Raw genomic sequence first — 15,106 nt, 5'->3', positions numbered from 1 at the left:
CTTTTACTCCAGCCGCTTTTATCCACTCTATCTCAAATATTTGCTCTTCACCCGTAAATTATTATTGATTTCAGGAGACACTAATGAGGAGGTTTAGAATAGTGTTTTGCAAAAGGCAGACTGGGGTTCCACACCAGGGTCACAGTTGTTTTATGGCAGCGTTATCAAGCTCATGGTGATTGAAGTCAGTACAAGAGTAACACGTCAGAGGTTGCTGGATCAAGAAGTAATTTTAAAGGCCTCGTCCTCTAGGGTAGTGGAAACTCAGCCAAAGTGAACAGAGAACACATACCATGTCACCGTATTAGTAAGTGTGCAGCCCTGCTATACTCCCTCATGCGACTGGGCCAAGTCATGTGGGAAGCAGCCTGCAAATGCCGCAGCCACCACACAGTGGTACCGCCATGTGGAAGCATTATTCAGAGGCCTTCACCCCGGGGCTGTGTTTGAACTGGCCCCAAGCAAATATAGCGCAGTGGTGACAGTGCGCATTTGCCAGTGCCGTACTCCCACCTATTCTGCGTTGCCAATCTGCTCTCACTGCCTGACTCAGCAGCTGAACTCATCGGGGCTTATTTCAGGCTGTTACTTGCCTCTAAAAAAAAAAGCAATTTGTTTTAGTCTTATTTTAATACACTAATCTGTTCAGTGCACTTTTGGGGCTGGTTCGTGCCTGCATTAGTTGGAAGCAAGTATACAGATTTAAATGTCACAAGTCAGAGCGAGCACTATTCGTAAGTGCAATAAGCTAGACTAGTCCCTTGCACTGGGTTTAGTTTATTTCGATTTATATCCTGTCCTCCCTGCCAGAGCAGGCTCAGGGCAGCTCACAGTACACAGTAAATCACAATAAAACAATTTAGATAAACATTAAAACAATTTAAACAAATTGGTGCTAATTTCCATTTAGTTACAGATGGCATTCAATGTTTCCCCACTTATGATTCCCCACTTACTAAAATGATTCCCCACATCGAACCACTGAATGCTTGCTCCGATAAAAGATCTTCATCAATTCCAGGAGATATTCAAGATTGGACCGTGACGCTGGGGAGGCTTTGGCTGTATTGATGTATGATATAGGAGGTATCACCTGACTTTCATATCTGAAAACAAAAATCAGATATATTTATGCATTTCCTCAGGTCACATAATACTTATACACATTAGCTGGATTAAGCAATCCTGTATCCCACAACTTTCTAAACTCAAATACTTTGGCCACCAAATGAGAAGGGAGCACTCACTGGAAAAGTTCGTGATACTAGGAAAGACAGAAGGCAAAAGAAGAAGGGGACGGCAAAAGAGAAGATGGCTGGACAGTGTTACTGATGTAATTAACACAGATTTGAGCGGACTTCGGAGGATGGTGGAAGACAGGAGGGCCTGATGTGACTTTGTCCGTGGGGTCACAAAGAGTCGGGCTTGACTGTGCGACTGAACAATAACAAAAATCCCACAACACAGAGGATAATTGTACTGTTTGTTAGCATCTGAACTGGCCGGGAGGAAAGACATTCCTGCAAGCCATGTACAGCATTTAAGTATCTTACAAGGATCAACATGATTAAAATAAGAAACCAGGGATCACATACAGGTACCAAGTAGAAAAGAAGCCAGGCACCTCAACCCTAGAGCATCCCCAAACACTCCCATGACATTCCTGTGGCCAGTTTCTCAAATGCTTTATGCCTGGAACACATTCCCAGAAAACCTTTGGCCACCCCTCTGTCTTGCTTCAGATTCCTCAAGCAACTCTACCTTTTCCATTAAGCTGGATAGAATTGCTAATCCCATGCATTTGCTCTTACATATTTGTCTTTTCTCTTTCCCTTTCTATTGTTGGTGGTCACCTTTGCATCTCCTTTTATAACAACACTTTCAATCTATACTGCAGGGGTAAACAGTAACATTAGCAGAGAAGACAGGTCCTCAAGGAGGCTGCAGTCCGGTCTTTACTGTAGAAAAGGCAGGCTGCAGTCACATGGTTAAAGTAAGATGATATGAACTGAGAGTGACTTCTAAGTTAGGGCTGGCCAAACTGTGGCTCAGGAGCCACATGTGGCTCTTTCACACATATTGTGTGGCTCTTGTGTGGAGAGCCAGTTTGGTGTAGTGGTTAAGTGTGCGGACTCTTATCTGGGAGAACCAGGTTTGATTCCCCACTCCTCCACTTGCACCTGCTGAGATGGCCTTGGGTCAGCCATAGCTCTGGCAGAGGTTGTCCTTGAAAGGGCAGCTGCTGTGAGGGCCCTCTCCAGCCCCACCCACCTCACAGGGTGTCTGTTGTGGGGGAGGAAGGTAAAGGAGATTGTGAGCCGCTCTGAGACTCTTCGGAGTGGAGGGCGGGATATAAATCCAATATCTTCATCTACCTCACAGGGTGTCTGTTGTGGGGGAGGAAGGTAAAGGAGATTGTGAGCCGCTCTGAGACTCTTCGGAGTGGAGGGCGGGATATAAATCCAATATCTTCATCTACCTCACAGGGTGTCTGTTGTGGGGAAGGAAGGTAAAGGAGATTGTGAGCCGCTCTGAGACTCTTCGGAGTGGAGGGCGGGATATAAATCCAATATCTTCATCTTCTTCTTCTCTCTAAGCCCCCACTCCTGGTTGGCAGGCTGGGATAATGCATTTAAAATTAAAGTTGCTTTCTTTCCACCTTCCTTCCTTCCAAACATCCGATGTTCATGTCTTGCTGCTCTCAAACGTCTGATGTTGATTCTATGTGGCTCTTACATTAAGCAAGTTTGGCCACCCCTGTTCTAAGTGCTTCCGATCAGGTCTCTCCTCTCTCTTTCCACCCGCCCAAATTGAGCCAGACTTAAGCTTTTTCTAGCATTGCCATGTTAGTGAATGGAAACAAATTTTGACATGTTACTGTTTTATTGGTTTCTCACGCTCACGTTACCCAGATCAAAGGTTTGCTCAATTTGTTGATTTTACTATTCTGTCACTGTATCTTAAATTTGTACCATTTTGCAGTCTAAACCACTGCCTGCCAGCTACATGTAGCTCTGCTCACTGTACTTGATTCCTCGTCTGATGAAGTGTTCTTAGAGCACACGAAAGCTTACATTCTGAATAAAACTTTGTTGGTCTTCAAGGTGAAACTTGACTCCTACTTTGTTCTACTGCTTCAGACCAACACGGCTGCCCATTGGATGTAGCAAAACCAGGAGTCTTGTGGCACCTGACAGATGAACAGAACTTTATTCTGCCACGTTTTCAGGGACCGGAACCGCTCACTGCATGGGGAAGCTCTAATCCACACAAGGTTATATGCTGACATAAAGTTGGTTTCACAGAAGCTGCAAGGCTCCTGATTAATTTCTATAGAAAAAGTTAAACACACACTTAAAGCTGCTCTCCCTCAGCTGGGCTGCTTTGCCGAGTCGATTTTCAAATAAAGAGAATTTCAACCTCCACTTCTGTCCTATTTAACTTTTTTCCTGGCTTGGCTCTATAGAATGCAAGCCCCAGGGGCTGGGCTCTTGCCTCCTCTCCATAAAGGGATCATACTGACTTTTTATTCGTGCATCACATTTAGAATTGTTTTTTCTAGTTCAAGTGGAAGAGGTACTATATAATGAAAACAATGCATTCAAGGCAGGGGGGAACCTTTTTCCCTTTTGACTGCATCCTAAACTTTGGAAGAGAGCAGACTGCAAGTTCTTTGGGAGGCGGGGACGCACAGGGGCTTTTGTTCCTCGATGGTTCCAATGTTAAAATAATATAGACCAGTTTGGGTGGCCAAACTTGCTTAACACAAGAGCCACGTAGAATAAACGTAAGTTGTTTGAGAGCCGCAAGACAGGAAGGCAGGCAGATGCATAGATGGGGGGGGGGAGAAGTGGAAAGAAAGCAACTTTAAGTGCATTCTCCAAGCTGCTGGCTGACTTGCCTTGGAGAAGTGATTGCAAGAGAGAAATGCCTTCTTCAAGCCAGCCAATGGAGCAACGGGAGCTCAGGGTGTCTGTTGTGAGGGAGGAAGGTAAAGGAGATTGTGAGCCGCTCTGAGACTCTTCGGAGTGGGGGGCGGGATATACGTAAATCCAATATCATCATCTTCTTCTTCTAGAGCAGGGATAGCCAAACTTGTTTAATATAAGAGCTACATAGAATAAGCATCAGATGTTTGAGAGCCGCAAGACATGAATGTCAGGTGTTTGAGAGCCAAGAGCTGGATGGATGGAAGGAAGGAATGCAGACAGGCAACTAGATGGGAAGGTGGAAAGAAAGCAACTTTAAATGCATTCTCCAAGCTGCCAGCTTGCTTAGCTTGGAGAAGCGATTTATGGAGAGAAATAGCTTCTCCAGGCTGGCTGACAGGGTGGTGAGGGCTTCGAGAGCCACACCATATATGCGAAAGAGCCCCATGTGGCTCCTGAGCCAGTTTGGCCACCCCCTGTTCTAGAGCCACACAATATGTGTGAAAGAGTCACGTGCGGCACCCAAGCCAGTTGGGTCACTCCTGCTACAGACGATTCTGTGCATTGAGGGCAGTTCTGCCCAGGCGGCGTCGCTACACCGCCCATTCGAAGCGTCTTTCCCCGCGTGTAAAATAAACGCAGCCCAGCTCGATCCGAGTTTGGCGCGTCTTGGGGGTGGTGGGGGGGGGCCTCCCCAGAAGCGGCTCGTGGCCCTGCCCTTAACAGGCGAGGCGAGGCGGGCAGCAACTGGCTGGAGCGAAGCCAGCAACAGGCGGCGGCGAGGCGGGGCGGGGCGCGCGCCGAAGGGGGACGGACTGCACGCCCCGCCCCCCTGCCCCCCCCCTCGCGCGCTCTCCCTCACAAAGGCAAACCCAGCTGTTAAAACCGTTAACGGCCGGGCGCTTTTGAAACTGGGCGGGCTCTCAGGGGCCGGGCACGCGCCCGCCGCTCCACACGGGATGGATTTAAAACTCAACCCCCACCCCCGCCAAAAAAAAATACAACTTCATTTTTATTATGTTATTAAATTTATTTAAAACCGAGGAGAAGGGGGGGTTGAATTTTCGCCCTTTTTCCTTCCTCACACAGAAGCGAGGGTGGGGGAGCGAGAGCTCCGCCACCGCCTGGCTCCCGCCTCCCAGCCGAGCGCGAGAACAAAGAACTTCCCTCTCCGCTCTCCCGCACCGCACGTGGGGGGCGAAGCGGGCCTCCCCCTCCCCACCCTCTCGCGCCTGGCGCCGCCTTCCCATTGGCCGGCGCCGGCCCCCGCGGGGCGGAGAGAGGGGGCCTCCCGTCCAATCCGGACGACGGCAGGTTCTCACCAATGAGAGCCGTGGCCATTGGGCCGCCGCCGGGTTTGGCGCTCTGTCGTCCGGGGTTTGAGGGGCGAAGAGAAGAGAAAGGAAGGCGAGGAAGGAGCCGGGCGAGGGGAGGACGAGCGCGGTGGGACAGGAGTCGGCCGGACCCGTTACCGCCAGGGAAGGGGGTGAGCGGACGGATGGCGGGGAAGGGAGGAAGCGCGCGAGAGATACAGACACACCCGCTCAGGGTTTCTTTGTCGTGCTCGGCAGGCGGGGGATGGGGCGCCGGCTATATATGTGCGCGCGCGCGTGCGTGAGGGCTTGTGGGGTTAGCTATAGGGCGAGCGGGGGGCGTGGCCTCCCATAAAGGGCAGCCCGGAGGCGGGGCCTCCGCCGTTTCTCCTCCCCCTTTTTGATGTTGGGGGGGGTTGCATTGGAGTTGCCAGTCGGTGGGAGGGGGGCGTGTTGTGGGGTAGGAGGGATTCGTGGCGACGTGGAAGCTGAGTGGGTTTCTATACAGTGGATTCTATACAATCTATGCGCGGCGAATGAAGTTCCTGTGCATTTAGGGGGAGGTATTTGTGAGTGTCCTGCATTGTGCAGGGAGTGGGTTAGATGACCCTGGAGGTCCCTTCTGACCCTATGATTCTATAGAGGGTAATGCAATGGGGGCGTGATGGGGAGGCTGGGCAAGCGGGGCTATGGGGGAAAGTGATTGATGTTGGGGGCCATGTTCCCTCTAAACTTGCTTAATTTAAGAGCCGCGCAGAATAAATGTCAGACGTCTGAGAGCTGCCAGACATGAAAATTAGATGTCTGAGAGCCACAAGACATGACCATCAGATGTTTGAGAGTCGCAAAACGGAGAAGGAGGAAAGCAAATAGGAGGGAGGGAGAGGTAAAAAGAAAGCAACTTTAATTTTAAATTCATTCTCCAAGCTGCCAGAGACAAATGCCTTCTCTAAGCTGGCCAACAGGGCAGTGGGGGCTTCAAGAGCCACGCAATATGTGTGGAAGAGTCACATGTGGCTCTTGAGCCATAGTTTGGCCACCCCTGCTGCAGAGTCTTGTGAGCAAAAATTCTACTTTGTGAGCGACTGGCTTTAAAGTTGTGATCTACTGCATAAATTAGTGTGCTCTGGGGTCATCCTTCCTGAGCTAAGACAAAAAGGTGGGAGCTGGAGGCTAAAAATCTGTGAGCTAGTTCACACTGACAGCTTAGAAGGAACAGTGGTTGGGGGGAGGGCTGCCCTATGGGGAGAGGCTTATGGGGCTATCGGTGTAGACACGAGGGACTTGTCGCTTTTCTTCTCCAGTGTTGCAGCGCTGGTTTCCTGAATAATGTTTCGGACTCTGCTGAGTGGACTAGCCTGCGATTAGGAAGGGAGGTTGGTGCTGAAAGTTTTGATAGTGCCTTTTAAAGAGGGGCTTATTCATGGGGCACGGTGAGCGCTGGGATCTCTCTTAAGCACGAACTGGTGTGTCCCAAAGGGATGCAGAGGCTTGGGATCTGGTGACAGCTGGAGGAAGACACCGAGCGTGAACTGTCCTTTGTTTCATTGGGGGTACTGTCCAGCATGCCTTGCTAGGTTTTGCCGGGGAAGACGCTCAAGTCTTTGCAGACACAATGGAATGGCTGAGCAGACAGCTCTGGAAGACTTGGAAACCCAGCTGCTCAAAGAAGGGGGGACAGTGGGGGTTATATTTTTAGAGATGGGATGTGTTCCTGCCCTCCTCCCCGCTTGCTTTGGGAGTGAACTTCTCCTGGATTGGATTGCAGAAGCTGGTGACTGTTTGCAAAAGGTGACCCTTCGGCCAATCGTTGCAAATTCAAAATGATTGAATTGGAACTCAGACGGAAAATGTGCCGGAAAAAAGGGAAAAACCTTTGTGAGAGAGATTCTTTAGACCTGAGAAGCTTAAGCTATCTCAGCCTAATGCGCTTGTGTTGTGGTAAACCTGTGGCGGGAGATGAGTTGTCAAGTGGGGAAGTTTTGGGCTTTCCGATCTTAGATGTTTCACATGCAGTGCAACTAATACTGAGAAAAGCCTGCTTCACACCTATGTAGTGGCTCTTAGTGGGAAAGTCACAGTGGATGTGTAGATTTGAGTCCAGTAGCAACTTGGGCTCGTTGGGAGGGTATGCGTATTCTGACTTTTATTACCATTCTTTATTTTAATGTTGTGTGCATTTACTGTCTAAAGGCTTCAGCGTGTGCTTTGCTGAAAAGAGCTGGCATATAAAAATCAGTTGATATTGATACTAATTGATATTAGTATTTAATAAAAGCCATTTATTGTGGAGTTTGTTGGTTTTAGTCCTCTGGAGAAATACTTTACAACTCTTTCTGTGCCACCCATTGACCTGCCCATCTTGCAGTGCCTTTATCTGTGTTTCTGTTTTGGAAGAGGTTGTGGTGTGCATGTGATTCACTAGTCTTTTCGAAAGATCTCATTAAGGGCTTTGCACACACCTGCAATTTAGCAATGTATAGAAGGCAGGCATCTGGCACCGTGCTGGCATTTGGCACAATTAAAGAAACTCTGCTTTCCTCCCACCCCTGCCTCCAAAAGCAAAACCAGTTTAAGAAGAGGGAGCATATTTGTTTGCTCCACCCAAGAGCTTTCTTTGTATAGGAGCTTGTTCTGCTCTGTGTGGTGAAGAAGTAGTCCCTCTTCCATGATGGCTACTCTCAACCTCCTTCCCACAGCTGGCATCACTACAGCACACTTCCCCATGCACAAAGTGTGGTGCACCATCACATTTCCTGCCTTGCCCAATGTTGTAAAAGGGGCCTGCATAACATGTACCCCACAATGCTAAATGCAGTTCAGCAGCTGTGTTTTGTGGCCTACCGTATATTTGATGCTTCATCCTCCTCCCCATTGCTTTCCTAGGCAGGCACCAAAAACAGGTGGTTCATTAATTCCCTGGGGCATTTAGCTTGGTGGGACATAAAGTCTGCATATTTGATGGTAAAGCTAAAGAAGTCAGCTGCGATAGTCCTGCAGCCACATGTGACTTAGAGAAGAATTCTGGAGTGTTCTTTGGTTGAGGCATTTCTTGATGTCAGCCCCTTGTTTATTTTATGTAAAATGTCTTGCCCTTTCTTCTCTAAAAGGTGCCTAAAGCAGCATGCATTGAAATACACAGTGAACCATAATAAAATAGAAAATATGATAAAAGTAAAAATAAGCAGAAAATCAGCTTAGCTTTTATTTCTATCAACCCCCTTGGGGAAAAAGTGATTTCTACCTTTCTTTGAAAGTCAAGCAGGGAAGTGGCCTGCTAAGTGTCCTTGGAGAGGGTTGAATAATCTGTATATGGCATGGCCAGCAAAGTGGTGCTGCTTGTGATAATGGCCAGCCTTGCTTCCAGTGGAAGAGCAGTGTGTGAAGCTGGGCCCCGGATGATGACCCGAGCATTCTGTGCTCCCTGTGGAGATATCACTGCTGCTTTGGATTCATAAAGCTCTGAACAGCCAGGCTGCTGCTGAACTGTTTTGCTACATGAGCCTGCCTGAATGCTTGGGTGTGATGTCTTTCTTCAGAGAAGTGAAGAAACTGTTGGCCACTTAAGGCTTTGGAAGTAAAACCAGCACTGTACATTGATCTCTCCTCCATTTTGCACTCTGTAGGTTAGGCTGTGAGAAAGAGTGGGTGCTCTCACTCAGCAACTCTTTGCAAGTGGATTTTGCCGTTCTTACACAGTAAAAATCCAGTTGCAAAGTGTGTTATTTAGTATGTGTGAATCCACCCAGTGATTGGCCTGCAGTCAGTCTTTATGTTACAATGAGGTTTTGGTAGATCCTAATGTAATATTTTTTTTAACCACACGAGGCTGGCTCGTTGAACTGTGTCTGGGAAATAATTGGGTTGGAAGTTAGCACACTGATGATATTTCACCCATGGCCTCATCCAGTAGTTTCATGTTAAGTTTGTGGAGCAGTGGAATTCAACCTGTTGAAAGTGGCATACACTTCTGTGTTGCCATTTTTGAAGTTACTCTGCTATTTTGTCTAGAGTAGAAATATAAACATATAACAGAGTTGGACAACCAGCACTATAGCACTTTCATGGCTGTTTTGCATGTTATGTAGAGGCAAATCCAAATTTCCAAATGAGTGAACTGCAGAGCCAGTTTGGTGTAGTGGTTAAGTGCACAGACTTTTATCTGGGAGAACCAGGTTTGATTCCCCACTGCTTCACATGCACCTGCTGATGTGATCTTGGGTCAGCCACAAATTCTCTCTATAGCAGTTCTCAAAAGAGCTGTCTCAGCCCCACAGGGTGTCTGTTGTGAGGAGGGGAAGGGAAAGGAGATTGTAAGCTGTTCCGAGACTCCTTTGGGTAGTGAAGGGCGGGGTATAAATTCAATCTCTTTCTCTTCTTCCTCTTCTAGAAAAAATCTGCAGCCAATCACCTGTTCCTGATTAGCATGTATTCCTGTCTTCACAGTTACAAATGTAAATGCATACAACATTTTATATTTTTAGGCCCACATTTTCTGTAAAGAACCAGGAGGCAGAGTGCATTGCATAGCCAGTTTGGTGTAGTGGTTAAGTGTGCGGACAGTTTTCTGGGAGAACCAGGTTTGATTCCCTACTTCTCCACTTACAGCTGGAATGGCCTTGGGTTAGCCATAACTCTTGTAGGAGTTGTCCTTGAAAGGGCAGCTGCTTGGACAGCCATCACAGGGTGTCTGTTATGGAGGGAGAAGATATAGGAGATTGTAAGCTGCTCTAAGTCTCTGAATCAGAGAGAAGGGTAGGGCATAAGTCTTCTTCCTCTTCTCCTCCGCCCCCCCCCCCGCCCCCCAGCAAAGCAGGAAATTTTCATTTACTTTATATCCGTGGACCAGATCTGGTGAAGGGCACTGCCCATGTCCTCAGTTGCACAAGCTGAAACACCTTTATCTGCAAAACACCTTGTGTTCTATTCCATAATGCCTACAGCGCTCTTCTTGACTCAGGAGTATGAGAGAGCAAATGAGTTTGGAGCTAATGAAGAAACTAAATCCTGTATTTTCATATGGCAGCTGAGAAGTTTTTCTTTTCTGATGTTTCCAAATAGTTATCATGTAACACTGGATATAAATGTCCAAGGGGGTGTACAGTTGTGGGTAGAAGTAGAGAGAGAACCAGTGCACTTGGGAAGGATGAAGTTTTCATAATATTAAAAGATCATTTGCTTGACGATGGTGTTTTTTGCGGGGATGAAACCTTTCATTGAAGGTAGGAGATTGATAGCAACCTGAATCTCTCATGAAGCAGATGGGGACAGTTAGTAAGCCACAAGCTGGTGCATCAAAGTGATCAAGATCAGAAGTCAGTTCTGTTGCTTTTGTATGGCAGTGTGGGTAGAGGAGCAGAGACAAAACGAAACGATTAGGAAGATTTTTTAAAAAAGAATCTGTAAATATTTGTAAAACTAAAACAATCGTTTTCTAATAAAAGAAGCTCTACTTAGATAAGTAAAATTCATCCTAATGCAGAATGAAATAAGACGAACATATGCAGTGAGAATAATTTAATGTTTGTAAGGGGAAGGGTTTGCAAAACATTACCACCCATGATGAACTGAGAATCCTGGATCCTTGTTAAGTGGTTGGGGGCAGGTCTGTCTCAGATTTGCTAATGAATTCTAATCTACCAGCGTAGTCTTTGATCCTGCCACTGAAGCTTCTTCACAAAGAACTAACTTTCAGATCAGCAACAGAATACAAAATTGCTGAATTAGAGTTTGCTACAAAATTGAAGACAATGTACCCCTCCTTCCTAGGTTTTAACAGCGAGCTGGGATTCCTGACTCACTAGAGGTGCTAACATCTCGTATATTCCACTGATTACATATGTTAAATTATTCAGATGTGGCTCTAACATCCTATTGTATTTGCTTGTTTCATTTTATCCTGCACTAGGTTTTACATTTTGCCTAAGAAAAGTTGGGATTGTTGTTGGATTGGGTCTTGCTTTGAAGTTTCTTTAAAACATCCCCTTCCCCTCTTTCTGATGTGTACATAATAGGTCTGATCAGGCCTCAGATTCAGTGGGAGCTCACAGGAGCACAGCTCCTGAACCTTTCTGAGAATTCCACCTCCTCCTTCTGAAAGTCCCACCTCCGTGTCCATTGAATAGTATGTGCAGCTGCATAACAATCCCTGGATGAGCTCCACCACCTTTTTTCCTACAAAATGACCCCTGGGTCTGATGGGTTTACATTCCTGTACAAATGACGATGTGAGGGCTGCTGGAATCAATTGTGTTAGTCTGTAATGGGTGGCCACATTGCGATTGAGGAGGAACTTAATGCAGGCTTACTCTAAAGGAAGTGTGCTTAGCATCAGGATCGCAGTCAGCCTCTGAGCTGACTACCCAAAGGCAGGTGACTATCTCCTCTGTGTGTGAAGCGGGGAAGGAGGGGGAAATACGCAGGCTTGTGAAAGCTCTTCTCTACCACAGAAGTCTCCTGAAGACCTAGAATGGGGAACGAGAGTGCAAGAACCGAGGGGACCACTGGAAGGAGGGATGGAATTCAGAGGGTTGCGCAGGGTTTCCCTTTAGTTTCATAGCTCTTGTAGGAGCTGTATTTACTAACCTTGGTGTCAGGGCAAAGAGAGATACATATTGATGCAAATGGTGGTCAGTGATTTATATGATACATGCGTGTTTCTTTCTCCCACTGGTATTAAAAAAAATCCCTAACCTTTCTCTATGCTGGTCTTCTATTCCCAGCTTTTTTTTTTTAAACAAAAGTCTCCTCCTAGCATGGTCATGTTGTAAAGTGCATATATATGTATTTTATTTTTCTGTGTAAAGGTTTTTTTTTTACAATTTAAATTTTATTAAAACTTTTATGTGCAAAACCAACACAAAACAACAATAAAAATAAAACAAAGCACATAGTGCATAGTTACATCGTAATATAAATAAAAAGCAAGGAATAAAAAACAGTTGTCCACTATACCACCATGCCATAAGGCAAAATAGTGCACAATGTTAAGACATATAGTTAATAAATCATAATATTTATGTATTTTAGTGGAATTTTGCCAAAATTAGATTCCTTATTATTTACGTATTCTAGAAAGACAAATCATTTTTCAATAAACCAGTCACCTGCTTTGGAATTATCTTGCAGTACGATACTGGTAGCTAATATATCTTAGATCAGAATATCCCAAACTTTGTTAAAACCAACATTTTAAAGTAGGAACTTTAGAGTTTTAATAAAGATGTGTGTGTAATATTTGTTCATATCTTATGGCTGTCAAACATCTGATGTTTATTCTATGGGGCTCTTACATTAAGCAAGTTTGGCCTGCCCTGGTCTTTTAAGGTGCCCTTGGACTCCCGTTTTACTCTGCCACTGAAGTCTAACACAGTTGCCTGTAATAAAGAGTCAGGTTTCTTTTGGAGCAGGCCCATGGGTTACATTCCTCTACCAGAATATCTGTGGTCACTGAGAGCATTTCAGATATGCTTTGGTTATGACCCATGGTCTGCCATTGTCTAGGGGTGGCCAAGCTTGCTTGACATAAGATCCACATAGAATAAACATCAGTTGTTTGATGAATAGATTGGTGGTGGTGGTGGGTAGAAATAAAGCAACTTTAACTTTAAATGCATTCTCCAAGTCGCCAGCTGGCTTGGCTTGGAGAAGTGATTTAAAGAGAGAAATGCCTTCTCCAAGCCAGCTAACGGTGGTGGGGGCTTTGAGAACCACACAATTTGTGCAAAAGAGCCACATGTACTCCCAAGCCATAGTTTGGCCTCATCTGATCTAGAACCTTTTGTGTACTGCTGTTTCTTTAAATATGTAGTTGTTAAGACTGCCTGTGTCAATTGTAGCGCAGAATGTCCCTGAACAGTCTTGGCACCATTTTACTAAAGTCACAAAGAGAAACCACACGTGTGTGAGCTCATAAGGCTGTCCTGTTCACTTGCATTTTGAGCAGTGTTTGCTTTGATTGCAGGAAGGACTGGGTGACCAAAGACAGTGTTTTGTTCTGTTTTTAAATTAAGTAGTAAGTTAGCACTTCTTTAACTTGAAGATGAACGGGATGTTTCCCCATGCTCTCGCTCAACAAAGAATGTTTCAGGAATCTCAGAAATCTGTTGCGTAGTTCATTATGTGCTAATCTTAAAGGGATTCTTTTGAACCTGATCTTTAGACCCCAGACTTATGTGGCTCACACTAATTCAGTCTTAACCACATTTCTGTCTACGTGGACGTGGCTTCCTTAGAAGTAAAAAGGCTGTTCTGAACAAACCTTTTGGCCATGTTCCTATGCACCTCTAGTGGAAAGTCCCTCTGATCAATGGCGTTTCCTTCTGAATAAGGAGTCATAGGCTTACACTGTGCCTTTACTTGGCAGGAGTCTTCCCTGAAATGTGAGTACATTTGGTTAGGATCAAGCTATATAGAGGGACTGAATTGCAGCTTGTGATATTGGAATATCATTTTAGTAAATGCCGACAAAGCAAAAGCAGGCATTTGTAAAGAGTGGGCTCTGAAGAAATCATTCAGTGAAGTATATTCCTTTTAAAAATTAGCTCTTCGGATGTGAATAACTTCGTAACGCCTGTGTTGCAGCCTTCTAATTCGTTTAAGAGAACGTGTTTTATGAAGTTATTTCTTTATCTGTAGAAAACATTCCGTCTTGAGAACGAGCATTGCTTCAACTTACTCTAGTATCACAGAGTTAATTTTTGTTAACGCATTTTATGTTATGGCCTTTCTAATTTCAGTAATAAGTGGTTACCTAAAAAAAGAAAGGAGCATCTTTTACTTGCATAGCATTTTGTCAGGTGACTCAACTTCATTCAGTCTATTTCATCATCTGTAGAATATGCTTCAGCCTACTGCTTGAAAGAGTATCGCTGCAACTTCCACCTCCACCACAGTATATTTATAGTGCCATCCATGAAATAAAATTGGTTACGCAGCTGACAAATGGGTTCAGCTTCACGTGGATGGCTCTGTGTATGAGACTGACAGCCCTCTCTTGTGTAAGCCTTCTCAGAACTAGCGATGGTACTGAATCTTGAAAACTAGGGGTTTGAAACATGAACTATGACAACCCTCACCATCCTCCAAGACCATTCTGAATCGAGATGTATCTTATTTGTGCCCCAGGTTCAGAACAGGCTGAATTTTGTGCCAGCCTTCGCTGCTGTTAACGTTTGTTTCCTCTTTTTCCAAACTTACCCTGACAAGGTGTTGGAAACATGGAAGTGTTTTGGCAGTTGAGGGCGCAGAACTGAGTCCTAGGTACTTGTGTGGGAAATGTAAAGGTGGGGATGACTGAGGCTACTACCAGTGTGGTGTAGTAGATAGAGACTAGAATCTGGGAGACCCAGGTTTGAACCCCCACTTTGCCATGGAAGCTTGCAGGGTGACCTTGGGCTGGTCATGTGGTCTCAGTCCTAACCTACCTTGCAGGGCTATTGTGAGGATAAAATGGAGGAGAAAAGAATGATGTAAATTGCATTGGGTTCCAATTCAGGAGAAAGCCAAGGTATAAAGTAAGCAGGGGTTGTTTTGTAGAAAACTAGGTGGTGGAGCTCATTAGCATAACTCATTAGCATATCCCCCCAGCCAAAAGCAACCCAGCGCAAGAAAGGAAAGCCCCGGGCGAGCGAGGCCTGTTTGGGCTGGCTAGAGATCCAGCCAGCCTAAGCAGACCTCGCTCTCCTGGTCAAAAAGCCAGCAAGCCCCCTGCCACCCAAAATCTCATAAGAAGTGGATAAAGGCTGGTGCAGGCTTCTCCAGGGGTTAATGAGGGCTGCTGGGGGCGTGGCAAAGCTCCTGGTGGCTGGCTGGCTGCCCACTTTCCTAATCCAGGGATTGTTATGAAGCTGCACCTACTATTTA

The 15,106-nt window shown here is 45.8% G+C and overlaps 1 protein-coding gene across 4 annotated transcripts in view; it reads left to right on the top strand.

Annotated features, from left to right (window-relative positions):
- Positions 1-15,106, top strand: part of EZH2 (enhancer of zeste 2 polycomb repressive complex 2 subunit) — a 109,653-nt gene that overhangs the window by 48,232 nt on the left and 46,315 nt on the right. Inside the window, exon 1 of one of the 4 annotated variants that reach the window (XM_060247759.1) lies at positions 5,329-5,415. The exons of the other annotated variants lie outside the window; for them this stretch is intronic. The gene's annotated coding sequence lies outside the window, so the exon portion shown is untranslated. Of the gene's footprint in view, positions 1-5,328; positions 5,416-15,106 lie in introns of those variants that run through there. 4 annotated transcript variants of the gene reach the window in all.

The sequence above is a fragment of the Heteronotia binoei genome, chromosome 10 (assembly GCF_032191835.1).
Source record: "Heteronotia binoei isolate CCM8104 ecotype False Entrance Well chromosome 10, APGP_CSIRO_Hbin_v1, whole genome shotgun sequence".
Taxonomy (NCBI): Eukaryota; Metazoa; Chordata; class Lepidosauria; order Squamata; family Gekkonidae; genus Heteronotia; species Heteronotia binoei.
Note: the sequence above shows the minus strand (reverse complement) of the source record. Positions and strands in the feature narration are given on the sequence as shown.